This window comes from Pleurodeles waltl, chromosome 8, assembly GCF_031143425.1.
Source record: "Pleurodeles waltl isolate 20211129_DDA chromosome 8, aPleWal1.hap1.20221129, whole genome shotgun sequence".
Taxonomy (NCBI): Eukaryota; Metazoa; Chordata; class Amphibia; order Caudata; family Salamandridae; genus Pleurodeles; species Pleurodeles waltl.
Window position 1 is genome coordinate 650,984,242 of NC_090447.1, and position 13,499 is coordinate 650,997,740.

At 43.3% G+C, this 13,499-nt stretch overlaps 1 long non-coding RNA gene across 1 annotated transcript; it reads right to left on the bottom strand.

Annotated features, from left to right (window-relative positions):
* Positions 1-3,464: 3,464 nt before the first annotated feature.
* Positions 3,465-5,627, bottom strand: LOC138249141 (uncharacterized). Its single transcript, XR_011194745.1, has 4 exons — positions 5,502-5,627; positions 4,813-4,950; positions 4,617-4,708; positions 3,465-4,150 (listed from the first exon to the last, which is right to left on the bottom strand). It is a non-coding gene; the product is annotated as an uncharacterized lncRNA (long non-coding RNA).
* Positions 5,628-13,499: the final 7,872 nt, after the last annotated feature.

The window sequence follows — 13,499 nt, forward strand, 5'->3', positions numbered from 1 at the left end:
GAGGAGGGAGGTATGAAACCTCCACCCAGGATGGGCTGTGTTCTGGGACCCAGAGAGTAGGAGCTCTCACCCTAGGGTTCCAAAATCTTCCCTGGTGGTGGCAGGCTGATTGTGACCTACCAGCAACCATGCAGGGGTTAGTTAGAGTTGCAGGGGTCACCTCTAAGATGGACTTTTGGTACATTTTGCAATAAATACAATTTGGATTTATCATTCTTAATTGTTTGACACCAAACAACCCAGGGTTCAGAGTGGCCATCATTTATCTGTGCCCAGCACATGCAATTAAAATGGCTGCTCTGTTCACTTACTATGTCCTAGGTTTGGCAAGAACACAGTAGGAGCATATTGCTCATGGAACTATGCCCACACATACAGTACAGTGTACCTAGCATTAGGGCTGGAAGGTCTGCCAGATGGGTGACCTATCTATGTTGCATGCAGTGTGTAGTGGACAGGGCACACAGGCTGAATGCCATCTCGAGTTTGCATTTTAGGATTGCACCTGGACACCCAGCCTGCTATGGCAGTGCTGGGTGCATCTGGGTACATGGCCCTTGAGAGTGGCACAATTTGTGCCCCTGCCCTCAGGGGCCTACCCTTAGTACCTTATGCCCTGGGTACTTAAGTACCATTTGCTAGTTTATTATAGTGCCAAAGCATTACAACAGGTTTGGGAAAGAGATCTGACCCAGGGAACCTGGCTATGAGGGGCCCTGGGCCCTAATACCTTTGACACCACATCAAACACCAGGCAAAAAGTGGGGGCTAACCATGACAAAAGAGGCATTTTCTCACACAAGGAACTTGTGACAAATATGCATCAAGCCTCAGACCAGGTGTATGGAAACATTCTAAAGGACATTAGAGTAGGAGTTCTGACACAGGAGGGAAAACTGAGGCTGGAAAGTCAACCTATAAAGAGACTGTTTTTCTGTAACAAGACTGGCAGCAAAGCTAAGGTATAACTTTTGTAAAGAAGGGAAAACCATAGTTTCTTTTATGCCTACACTTTAAGAGTGTGCTACATTTAATGAACAACTACTAAAACTGGAGAATGGAGAAATTTTGGAAATCACTGCTATTGACAAAATGGAACACCAAGGAGTTACTGTACTACTCAGTAAAAAATTACCATATAAATTGAACTCTTTGGAAAAATCTGTATCCAGGTCCACTGGACTACAGAAGCGTTTACGTGTCTGCAAAAACTGTAGAGTAAGTTTAAGACGTAATTTAAATCTTGAAGATGGATTGGTAAATGGTGCTATGGGTAAAGTTGTTGATTTCATTAATTTTCCTCACTGTGATGAGGTTGAATTATTAGCTATAAAGTTTGATGAGGTTGATGGCATTAAGCAAATTGGATGCAGTGTTGTACGCTTTTTGCTTGTGAAAGATTTGTATGCCCGACAGAAACAGTTTCCAGTCTGTCTTGCGTATGCAGTAACTATCCACAAGCCTCAAGGTATAAGTGTTGATGCTGCATTTATTAATATTGGAAGTAGGGTTTTTAAAGAAGGAATGTTGTATGTAGCATTGTCACTGGTTCGAACATTATTTCATTTGTTTCTGGTTAATTTTGATGAGAAGCTTAGTGCAGATGCAAATTGTGTGAGAGAGTGCAACAGAGTAAGAAGTAAATATGCTCGTCAATCAAAGAAAATTATAGAAAAGAGAGAAACCAAAGTTAAAGAAGAAGGTGTCAAAAAAAGAAAACTGGAAAAGGATGGAGATATTGTTGTTACTAGTTGGATAACACTTTATGGTGTAAACTGCTATGCTAATGTTGTTCTCAGTGTTCTCTTCCAAATAGCACATGCTGTAAGTACAATCCAAGAAAAAACACTGAACACATTGTGCACAGCACTATTTCATTTCCATCAACAGTTATCTTGTGACAGAAGTCTAATATATTCTGCTTCAGGCAGTCGAGAACTAGTATACACATATAGTGGATCTATATTATTTACACTAAACACTCAACAAGATGCACAGGAATTTATAATGGTGATCAATGGAGTTTTCAAAGAAGAAAATATAAATATTGAAGATATACTTGGACTCAAATATACATGGAACCACTAGTGTGAAGATTGTTCTTTGTCATCTACCATTGAAATCCAATCTGATCGATTTCTCTACTTAACTCTGCCAGATTGTAAAAGTGTGTCTTTTGATATAAAGAGTGATCAAAACATAACCTGTCCAACTTGTAAATCAAGTGTATTGTCTGCATTGTTCATACAGAGAAATGGTAAATACATTATAGCAATGTTTCAATGATGCTGAGCAGGTGGATCTAAATAGGACACTGAGATTACAAACTTTAAAGCAGGACAAATATCTATATCTGGAAGACCATGCTGTTCTTGGCTATCATCTTTCATAATGGCCGTAATGTTTTATCTGGACATTATACTGTATGTTTAAAGGCTCAAACTGGATGAACATAGTGCAATGACAGCAGTCTGCAATTTAAAGAAAACTTCCGAATTCTCACCTACTATTTCTTCAGTCAAAGTTCTAAGAAGGATTAGAGGAAAACAATATACAATCTAGTCTTTTGTGTATGGTGATCAATACTGCTTAATATATTATTCAGCCTATCAGGGGTCAGGTCTTCAAAAAGATATGAAAAAATGAACTGTGCATGAGAAGTGTTCATAGTTTTTCTGGTAAAAACACAGTTTTCACTCTTTAAGGCACCATTCGACCTATCAGGGGTGATGTCAGTAAAACAATATCCAAAAATGAAAGGTGGATAAAATATGTTGACAGCATTTATGGAACAGAATTACTATTTGATCTTCTCTCTATGTTGATCATCATTATTTAAGACATCATTTGACCTATCAGGGGCGTGACTACAAAACAATATCCAAAAATGTAGTGTGAGTACAATATCTTCATAGGATGTATACAAGAAAATGACTACATGATATTCTCTCTACGAGGATCATCAGTGTTTAAGACATGATTCGGCCTTTCAGGGTGATGTCAACAGAAACATATCCAAAAATGAACTGTTGAAGAAATATCTTCATAGGACTTCTGGAAGAAAATGAATATATGTTTGTCTGACTGTGAGGATTGTCATTGTTTAAGACATCATTCAGCCTATCAGGAGTGATATCTAGAAAACAATATGGAAAATTTAAGTGTGGATTATATTTGTTCGTAGTTTTGTACCCGCTATAATAATGACCAAATTGGTTTAAAGAAATGTTTAGTGAGGTAAGTGTGCCTTAATTATATAATTCAAAAGTTGTAGTGAGTGGAATTCACAGTATCACTTACTTCTAGTGAAATACTGTGGAGATATGTTTTTTTCTGCAATCTAAATGATTATTTTCTCCCTACTGTTCAATGATGATTGTACAGTACTCTGTTTATGGGTACTAGTATAAAGACTGAGATCAGGAAAGAGGGAAAATAAAATGTTTTATTAAATTGTCATATAATGTTATAGCATAATTAATGTATACTAGTTTATTTCACATCTCTTCGAAGCATGATACTAACAAATGTATATTATTTCTTTTCAACAGTATTTGGAGACACATGTCATCAGAACCTTAAAGGTATTAGAAGTGGTAGAAATATATTTCTTTTAGACACTTATGTAACAGTTTTCATTCTTGGACAGTGTTCTTGATCTGCTGCCTCCAGTGTGTTTTCTGCATACTGACCTATACAGTGTATGACATGCACATTCACTCAGTGTGTCATGTAAGTACTTATGCAACTGTACATACATGAATTACACATTCACTCAGTCATTCACTCACTCTTTCAGACAGATATACTTTTACTCTCTCACACATTCACCACTCATATAAAAATTAATTCATCCATATATCACTGTTGTACCCACTCACGCATATGCCACTAATACGCTCACTTAGTCACACATAGACCCACTCATGCACACATTTACTTATCTGCAAAGAAAAGAGCAAAACCAGGGCACTCCTCAAAACACAAGTAATACGTCCATGCAAGTCCAGTTACAGAAGATATTTTAATCCTCTATAGGTGAGAAGCGAAATATACATCAACAGGTATAATTGTCCATGTAACGAAAATGGGTATAAGAGAAAACAGAAAACAGCCGACACGTGTTTCGTCCTCACTGACTTTTTCAAGGCTGAAACAAAAACAGATGGATACTGTTTGTAAAAACTGTTGCTACCAGCCGGTAGGTACAATGAACAAAAATGTATCTAAATTTACAATTTAGATTTCTTTTCAAATTAGAAGAATAACACCAACAAAGCAAGAACTTTTAAGTGTGCACATATACTTTGCAACAGAGATACACCCATTTGTTATGTAGTTAACAAACTAAAGACATGCCACCTTGTATAGAATTGGTGGGTAGATACAGGAAATAAGATCTAGAGATAATTTAGAGACATGCCACCTTGTGCAGAATTATTGGGTAGATAGAGGAAGTAAGATCTAGAAACAATTTGGTGATAAAGTGTTGGAAAGACACCCGTGAGAGAAGAGAAAAATGAACATATGAAAAAAATGAGAGTCAATAGTGTGCTCCCCACGCTGAAAACATAAGTGGGATAAGGTTTGGTGCCCATATAGGACAATGATTTTACCTCAAATACTGAAGTTTGAGAGAGATAGCTGTACGGAAGATGCTTCTGTTAGATCTCATAAAGTAGTCCTATAGCTGAAGGAGAAATCCACCCTAAGGAGTGGAATGCAATTTAGAAATAACTAGATATGCAGGATAAAAATAGAAATAAAGTATAAAGAAAAATATGGGAGAACCCAAGGCATATATAAACCTACCCAAAATGTGGGGAAATCCAGTATGATCTTCCATAATGTCAAGGGAAATAGAGAAGTTTCCAAAATAGAGGAAATCTGTATGGAATGTAGCCGTAGTGTAAACACCAATTCACATGGAGGTCTAAAATGGACCAACGTCTGAAAAGAATATATATTAAATGTATAAAATATAAGACAGCTGAAAAAACCCTAAATGCCATAGACTGGACAGGAACCGAGGAATCAGTGCCACAAGACCAAATATTCAACGGCAATCATTAAAAATAAGAAAGAATTATTACTCATGTTCATTATAATAAGGCAACATAATAAACTATTCAGGTTAAACCGCCAGATACAAACAGAGTGGAGAATGGTTTTGAATTACCACCCTCCCCCCATGCGGCAGTAAGTAAGCTTAGACAGTATTTGAAGAGCTGACCCTTTAACAGCTAACATGAAGCCATAAAGAAGGAGACAATGTAAATATCCTATATAGAACTAAATTGCGCTAAAATGGTCAGAAGCATGTATGCCTAACGTGTATCTGTCATAGTTGGCAAGTAGAATAATCATGTACCTTTAATGGCATAGGTGAGTTACTACAAAAGCGTCCATGTCAAATAGGCGAATGCCCTCCATACTTTCCTCTCCCGTTCGTTTATAAAAGCAAAAAACTGAACAAAAAGCCAACCATCTAAGGTCCATACCTGTGTAAATAAACGTCCAGCAGTCCAGGACGGGAAGCTCTGAAAAGCACGGTCATGCGCAGCGCATGATAACGCTGCCGTGGTTATTGTAACAAAATATCCGCGGGGAATCAGCATCTAAATACGCCCTCTTAGAAACAGAAAAAGAACTAGCAACAAGCATGTAATCAATCTCCGAGCACCGCATATCATGAATATAGAGCATAAACACGGGCGCCATATTGAGAGAACTCCAGAGTGCGTGCCGGTGCAAAATGGAATATGCACCCTGCACGTAAGGAGTAAAATAAGTGTTACCGTGAATCTCGAGTTGGGGTAAGTCCTTCCCCATTGATAAAATGTGCATGATGCATAGAGAGACAGAAAAAGCCCATGAACCAGAATGTAGAGACTGTGGAGGTGAAGTATGAGAAACATGAGGGTAAACCAAAAGCTAGAGATTTGAGTTATTGTATAATAAACATTTTTAGGGTGATGAGAAGAGAGACACAGAGATCGATGTTAATATAGTACATAAACATATACAAATAAATACTTTTGCATCTAACATGTATCTGGAATGTATGTATGGTGTTAAGAAAATTAACACAGTAAGCAGTATGCAATACACAAAGAGGGATAGTACTCGTATCCTATGGTACAACCCTAATACCACGTCATTGTTATATACTAGTTGGAAATATGTAATGTACAAGGGAGATATAGGGAAGAATAAAATTGTTTCAAAGAGAGCATAATATATGTTTATATGGTAGAAAGAAATTGTATATGTCTATATAATATAATGTTCTCTTTATACAATGGAGAAGTGACCCCTAATTGTATGCCAGTTAGGAAAAAAATCCCAAAAGACACCTGTGGTAGACAAGAAATTATTACGGGAACATAGAAAAATGAGCAGTCATCAGGAATTAAAGAAATACATGGAGGTCTTTATGGATGTTAAGGCCCCGTTCTACTGCACGCAGTTTTATGATCCACCTGCTCTCTAGACGTCTCAGGGCCAAAATACGATTGCCTCCACGTGGTGTTCTGTACAAAGAGTCAATCCCATGTACGGAGATGTCCATAGCTTCTCTTTGTCCATGTGCCTCATTGTAGTGAGTAGCAAAAGGACAATTGATGTTAGATGTTCGAATAGCTCTCAGGTGTTCTTGAATTCTTTCTTTTAGTGGTCGAATGGTACTTCCAACGTAAATAAGTCCACATGTACATACAATACAATACACCACATAGCTTGTGTTACAATTGAGGAAGTGTTGGTATGTGACCTGAGTATTGTACTGAAATTTGACTGTCTTGTCTTTAATGTACCCACAGATGTTGCAGTGGCCACATTTATATGTGCCTGGTGGTGGTTTAGGCAACCAAGTGTCCCTACTCTCCGGTGGCATGAAACTGTGACATAACTGGTCCCGTAGGGTAATACCCCTCTTGTATATGATGCTCGGTTTTTCAGCAATACCCTTTTTCAGTATGTCATCCAATAAAAGCAAAGACCAATGTTTGCGTACAGTTTTAAATACTTGGGAGCTAAGTACACTGTGTTTTATGACCAGAGATAAATGTTCATGTGGGCTATTTTTCTTTGAATTAGTAAGTAAGTTAGGGCGTTTAGTTTTTACTTATCTGTACAGCAAACTACTACATCATCTCACTCACCTATAGAATCAATCATACATCCACTCATTCACCTAAGCAGCCACTCCCACGCCCATTCATTTATACATACATCCATGCATGCACCCATTCAGTTAACCATACAGCACTCAATTACCCTATCACTCACCCATACAGATACTCATACACCCACTCACTCACCCATGCAGCCACTCACTCACTCAGACACTCACCTATAAGGCCACTCAAACAGAAAGTCACTCACCCATACAGCCACTCACACATCCAGTCACTCACCCATACAGCCACTCCTGCACCCATTCACTCACCCATACAGTCACTCATGCACCCATTCACTCACCCATATAGCCACTCATATTCCCTATAATTCACTCATACAGCCACTCATGAACCCTATAACTCACCTATACAGCCACTCATACACCCACTCATTCACCCATACAGCCACTGACACACCCAGTCACTCACCCATACAGCCACTCTCGCACCCAGTCACTCACCCCTACAGTCATGCATGCACCCATTCACTCACACATACAGCCACTCATACACCCTATAAGTAACTCATACAGTCACTTTTGTACCCTATAACTCACCAATATAGCCATTCATACACCCACTCACTCACCCATACAGCCACTGACACACCCAGTCACTCATCCATACAGCCAATCATGCACCGTCACTCGACTATACACCCACTCATGCACCCAGTCACTCACATACACAGCCACTCACACACCCAGTCACTAGCCCATACATTTACTCACACGCCCATTCACTCACTTAAACAGCCACACAAGCACCCATTTACTCACCCATACAGCCACTCATACACCCAGTCACTCACTTAAACAGCCACACAAGCATCCATTCACTCACCCATACAGCCACTCATACAATTTATAACTAACTCATACAGCCACTCATGTACCCACTCACTCACCCATACAGCCACTGACACACCCAGTCACTCATCCATACAGTCATTCATGCACCCAGTCACTCACCTACACACCCACTTATGTACCCAGTCACTCACTGATACAGCCACTGTTGCATTGTCCACTCACCATATAGTCACACATGCACCCTATAACTCACCCATATAACCACTCATACACCCACTCACTCACCCATGCAGCCACTCATGCACCCACTCACTCACCCATACAGCCACTGACACACCCAGTCACTCACCCATACAGCTACTCATGCACCCACTCAGTCACTTACACAGCCACTCACATACCCAGTCAGTCATTCATACAGCCACTCACACACCCAGTTACTCACCCATACACTAACTGACACACTCAGTCTCTCACCCATGCAGTCACTCACGCACCCAGTCACTAATCTATACAGCAGCTCATGCACCCAGTCACTGACCCATGCAGACACCAATGCAGCCAGTCGCTCACCTATACAGCCACTCATGCACCCAGTCCCTCACCTGTATAACCACTCATGCACCAATTAATTAATGCATACCGCCACTAATCCATCCATTCACTCACCCATACAGCCCCTCACGCACCTAGTCACCCACCCATACAGCCACTCACCACCAACTCACTCACCCATACAGCCACTCTCGCACCCAGTCACTCACCCCTACAGTCATGCATGCACCCATTCACTCACACATACAGCCACTCATACACCCTATAAGTAACTCATACAGTCACTTTTGTACCCTATAACTCACCAATATAGCCATTCATACACCCACTCACTCACCCATACAGCCACTGACACACCCAGTCACTCATCCATACAGCCAATCATGCACCGTCACTCGACTATACACCCACTCATGCACCCAGTCACTCACATACACAGCCACTCACACACCCAGTCACTAGCCCATACATTTACTCACACGCCCATTCACTCACTTAAACAGCCACACAAGCACCCATTTACTCACCCATACAGCCACTCATACACCCAGTCACTCACTTAAACAGCCACACAAGCATCCATTCACTCACCCATACAGCCACTCATACAATTTATAACTAACTCATACAGCCACTCATGTACCCACTCACTCACCCATACAGCCACTGACACACCCAGTCACTCATCCATACAGTCATTCATGCACCCAGTCACTCACCTACACACCCACTTATGTACCCAGTCACTCACTGATACAGCCACTGTTGCATTGTCCACTCACCATATAGTCACACATGCACCCTATAACTCACCCATATAACCACTCATACACCCACTCACTCACCCATGCAGCCACTCATGCACCCACTCACTCACCCATACAGCCACTGACACACCCAGTCACTCACCCATACAGCTACTCATGCACCCACTCAGTCACTTACACAGCCACTCACATACCCAGTCAGTCATTCATACAGCCACTCACACACCCAGTTACTCACCCATACACTAACTGACACACTCAGTCTCTCACCCATGCAGTCACTCACGCACCCAGTCACTAATCTATACAGCAGCTCATGCACCCAGTCACTGACCCATGCAGACACCAATGCAGCCAGTCGCTCACCTATACAGCCACTCATGCACCCAGTCCCTCACCTGTATAACCACTCATGCACCAATTAATTAATGCATACCGCCACTAATCCATCCATTCACTCACCCATACAGCCCCTCACGCACCTAGTCACCCACCCATACAGCCACTCACCACCAACTCACTCACCCATACAGCCGCTCATGCACCCAGTCACTCACCCATACAGTCACTCATGAACCCATTCACTCACCCTTTCATCCACTCATACAACTTATAACTCATTCATACAGCCACTCATGCACACTAGAAATCAACCATACAGTCACTCAAGCACTCACCCATACAGCCACTGACACACCCAGTCACTGACCCATACAACCATTCATGCACCCAGTCACTCACCTATACAGCCACTCACATATTCAGTCACTCACCCATGCATCCTCTCATGCACCCACTCACTCACCCATACATCCACTCATATACCTTATAACTCACTCAAATAGCCACTCATGAACCCTATAACTCACCTATACAACCACTCATGTACCCAATCAATCACCTATACAGACACTCCTGCACCCAGTCTCTCACCCATAGTCACACATGCACCCAGTCACTCACCCATACAGCCACCAAACAGCCTATAACTAACTCATACTGCCACTCATGCACCATACAACTCACCCATACAGCCACTCATACACTCCCTCACCCATACAGCCACTCATACACTCCCTCACCCATACAGCCACTCATCCACCCACTCACTCACCCATTCAACCACTGATACAACCAGTCACTCACTCATACAGCCACTCACACACCCCCTCAGTCACCTATACACACACACATGCACCCAGTCACTCACATACCCACTCACTCACCCACCCATACCATTACTCACACACCCAGTCACTCACTCATACAGCCACTCATACCGCAGTCACTCACCCAAACAGCCACTCGCACACCTAGGCACTCACCCACACAGACACTCATGCAGCCAGTCACTCCCCTCTAGAGCCCCTCATGCACCCAGTCAATCACCTATCCACCCACTCATGCACCCACTCACTCACCTATACAGCCACTCATATATGCAGTCACTCACCCATACAGCCACTCACATATGCAGTCACTCACCCAAACAGCCACTCATGCACCTAGTCACTCACCCACACAGCCACTCATGCACCCAGGTACTCACCTACACAGTCACTCACATACCCAGTTACATACCCACACAGTACTCACAGACCTAGTCACTCACCCATACAGCCACTCATACACCCACTCACTCACCCATACAGCCAGTCACTCACCCATACAGCCTTTCATACACCTACTCACCCCCTACACTGCCACTCACATATCCAGTCACTCACCCATGCAGCTACTCAGGCACCTAGTCAGTCACCCATACAGCCACTCAGACTCCCAGTCACTCACCCATACAGCCACTCCCACACCAAGTCACTCACCCATGCAGTCACTCATGCACCCAGACACTAATCCATACAGCATCTCATGCACCCATGCATTCACCATACAAACACTCATGCAGCCAGTCACTCACTTGTACAAGCACTCATGCACCAATTAATGTATGCATACTGCCACTAATCCACCCATTCGCTCACCCATACAGCGACTCACGCACCTAGTCACCCACCCATATAGCCACTCACCACCAAGCCACTCACAAATACAGCCACTCATGCACCTAATCACTCACCTATACAGTCACTCATGAACCAATTCACTCACCCATTCATACACTCATACACCTTATAACTCACTCATACAGCCACTCATGCACACAAGAAATCAACCAGACAGTCGCTCATGCACCCACTCACTCACCACCACAGACACACACACTCACTCACCCATACAGCCACTCATGCACTGTCACTTACCTATACACCTATTTATGGGCCCAGTCACTCACCTACTCAGCCACTCACAGACCCAGTCACTCACCTATACAGCCAGTCACTCACACACCCAGTCACTCACACATCCAGTCACTCAATCACCCAGTCACTCAATCACCCTGTCACTCACTCTCACAGCCACTCATGCACCTAGTCACTCACCTGTATAAGCACTCATGCACCCATTCCTTCATGCATACGGCTACTTATGCACCCATTCACTCACTGATACAATCACTCATGCACACTATCACTCACGCATACAGGCAGTCATGCACACAGTCACTCACCATACTGCCACTCATGCACCCGATCACTCACCCATACAGCCTCTCACACACCCATTCACTTGCCTATACAGCTACTCATGCTCCCATTCACTCATTAATACAGCCACCCATTCACTCACCCATACAGTCACTCATGCACCCACTCACTCACCCATACAGCCACTCATGCACCCACTCACTCACCCATACAGCTACTGACACACCCAGTCACTCACCCATACAGCGACTTATGCACCCACTCACTCACCCATGCAGCTACTGACACACGCAGTCACTCACCCATAAAGCCACTCATGCACCCACTCAGTCACTTACACAGCCTCTCACATATCCAGTCAGTCATTCACACAGCCACTCACACACCTAGTTACTCACCCATACAGCCACTCACACACCCAGTCACTAACCCATACAGCAACTTATGCACCCTATTACCTACAAATACACCCACTCACACACCCATTCACTCACCCATACAGCCACTCATGCACCCACTCACTCACCCATCCCGCAACTCGTGCACCCACACAGTCACTTACACAGCCTCTCACATATCCAGTCAGTCATTCATACAGCCACTCACACACCTAGTTACTCACCCATACAGTCACTCACACACCCAGTCACTCACCCATGCAGTCACTCATGCACCCAGTCACTAACCTATACATCCACTCATGCACTCTATTACCTACCAATACAGCCACACACACCCATTCACTCACCCATACAGCCACTTGTGCACCCATTCACTCACCCATACTGCCACTAATGCAGCCAATCACTCATGCACACAGTCACTCACCCATACACCCACTCATGTGCCCAGTCACTCACCCATACAGCCACTCACACACTCAGGCACCCACCCATACAGACACTAATGCAGCCAGTCACTCATGCATACAGCCTCTCATACACCAAGTCACTCACCCATTCAGTCACTCATACACCCATTCACTTATTCATACAGACACATATACACCTTATAACTCACTCATACAGCCACTCATGCACCCTAAAACTCACCAATTCAGAAAGTATGCACCCATTCAATCACCCATACAGTCACTACCACACTCAATCGCTCACGCATACAGTCACTCAATCACCCAGTCACTCACTCTCACAGCCACTCATGCACCTAGTCACTCACCTGTATAAGCACTCATGCACCCATTCCTTCATGCATACGGCTACTTATGCACCCATTCACTCACTGATACAATCACTCATGCACACTATCACTCACGCATACAGGCAGTCATGCACACAGTCACTCACCACACTGCCACTCATGCACCCGATCACTCACCCATACAGCCTCTCACACACCCATTCACTTGCCCATACAGCTACTCATGCACCCATTCACTCATTAATACAGCCACTCACACACCCATTCACTCACCCATACAGCCACTCATGCACCCACTCACTCACCCATACACCTACTGACACACCCAGTCACTCACCCATGCAGCCACTCATGCACCCACTCAGCCACTTACACAGCCTCTCACATATCCAGTCAGTCATTCATACAGCCACTCATACACCTAGCCATTCACCCATACAGCCACTCACACACCCAGTCACTCACCCATGCAGTCAC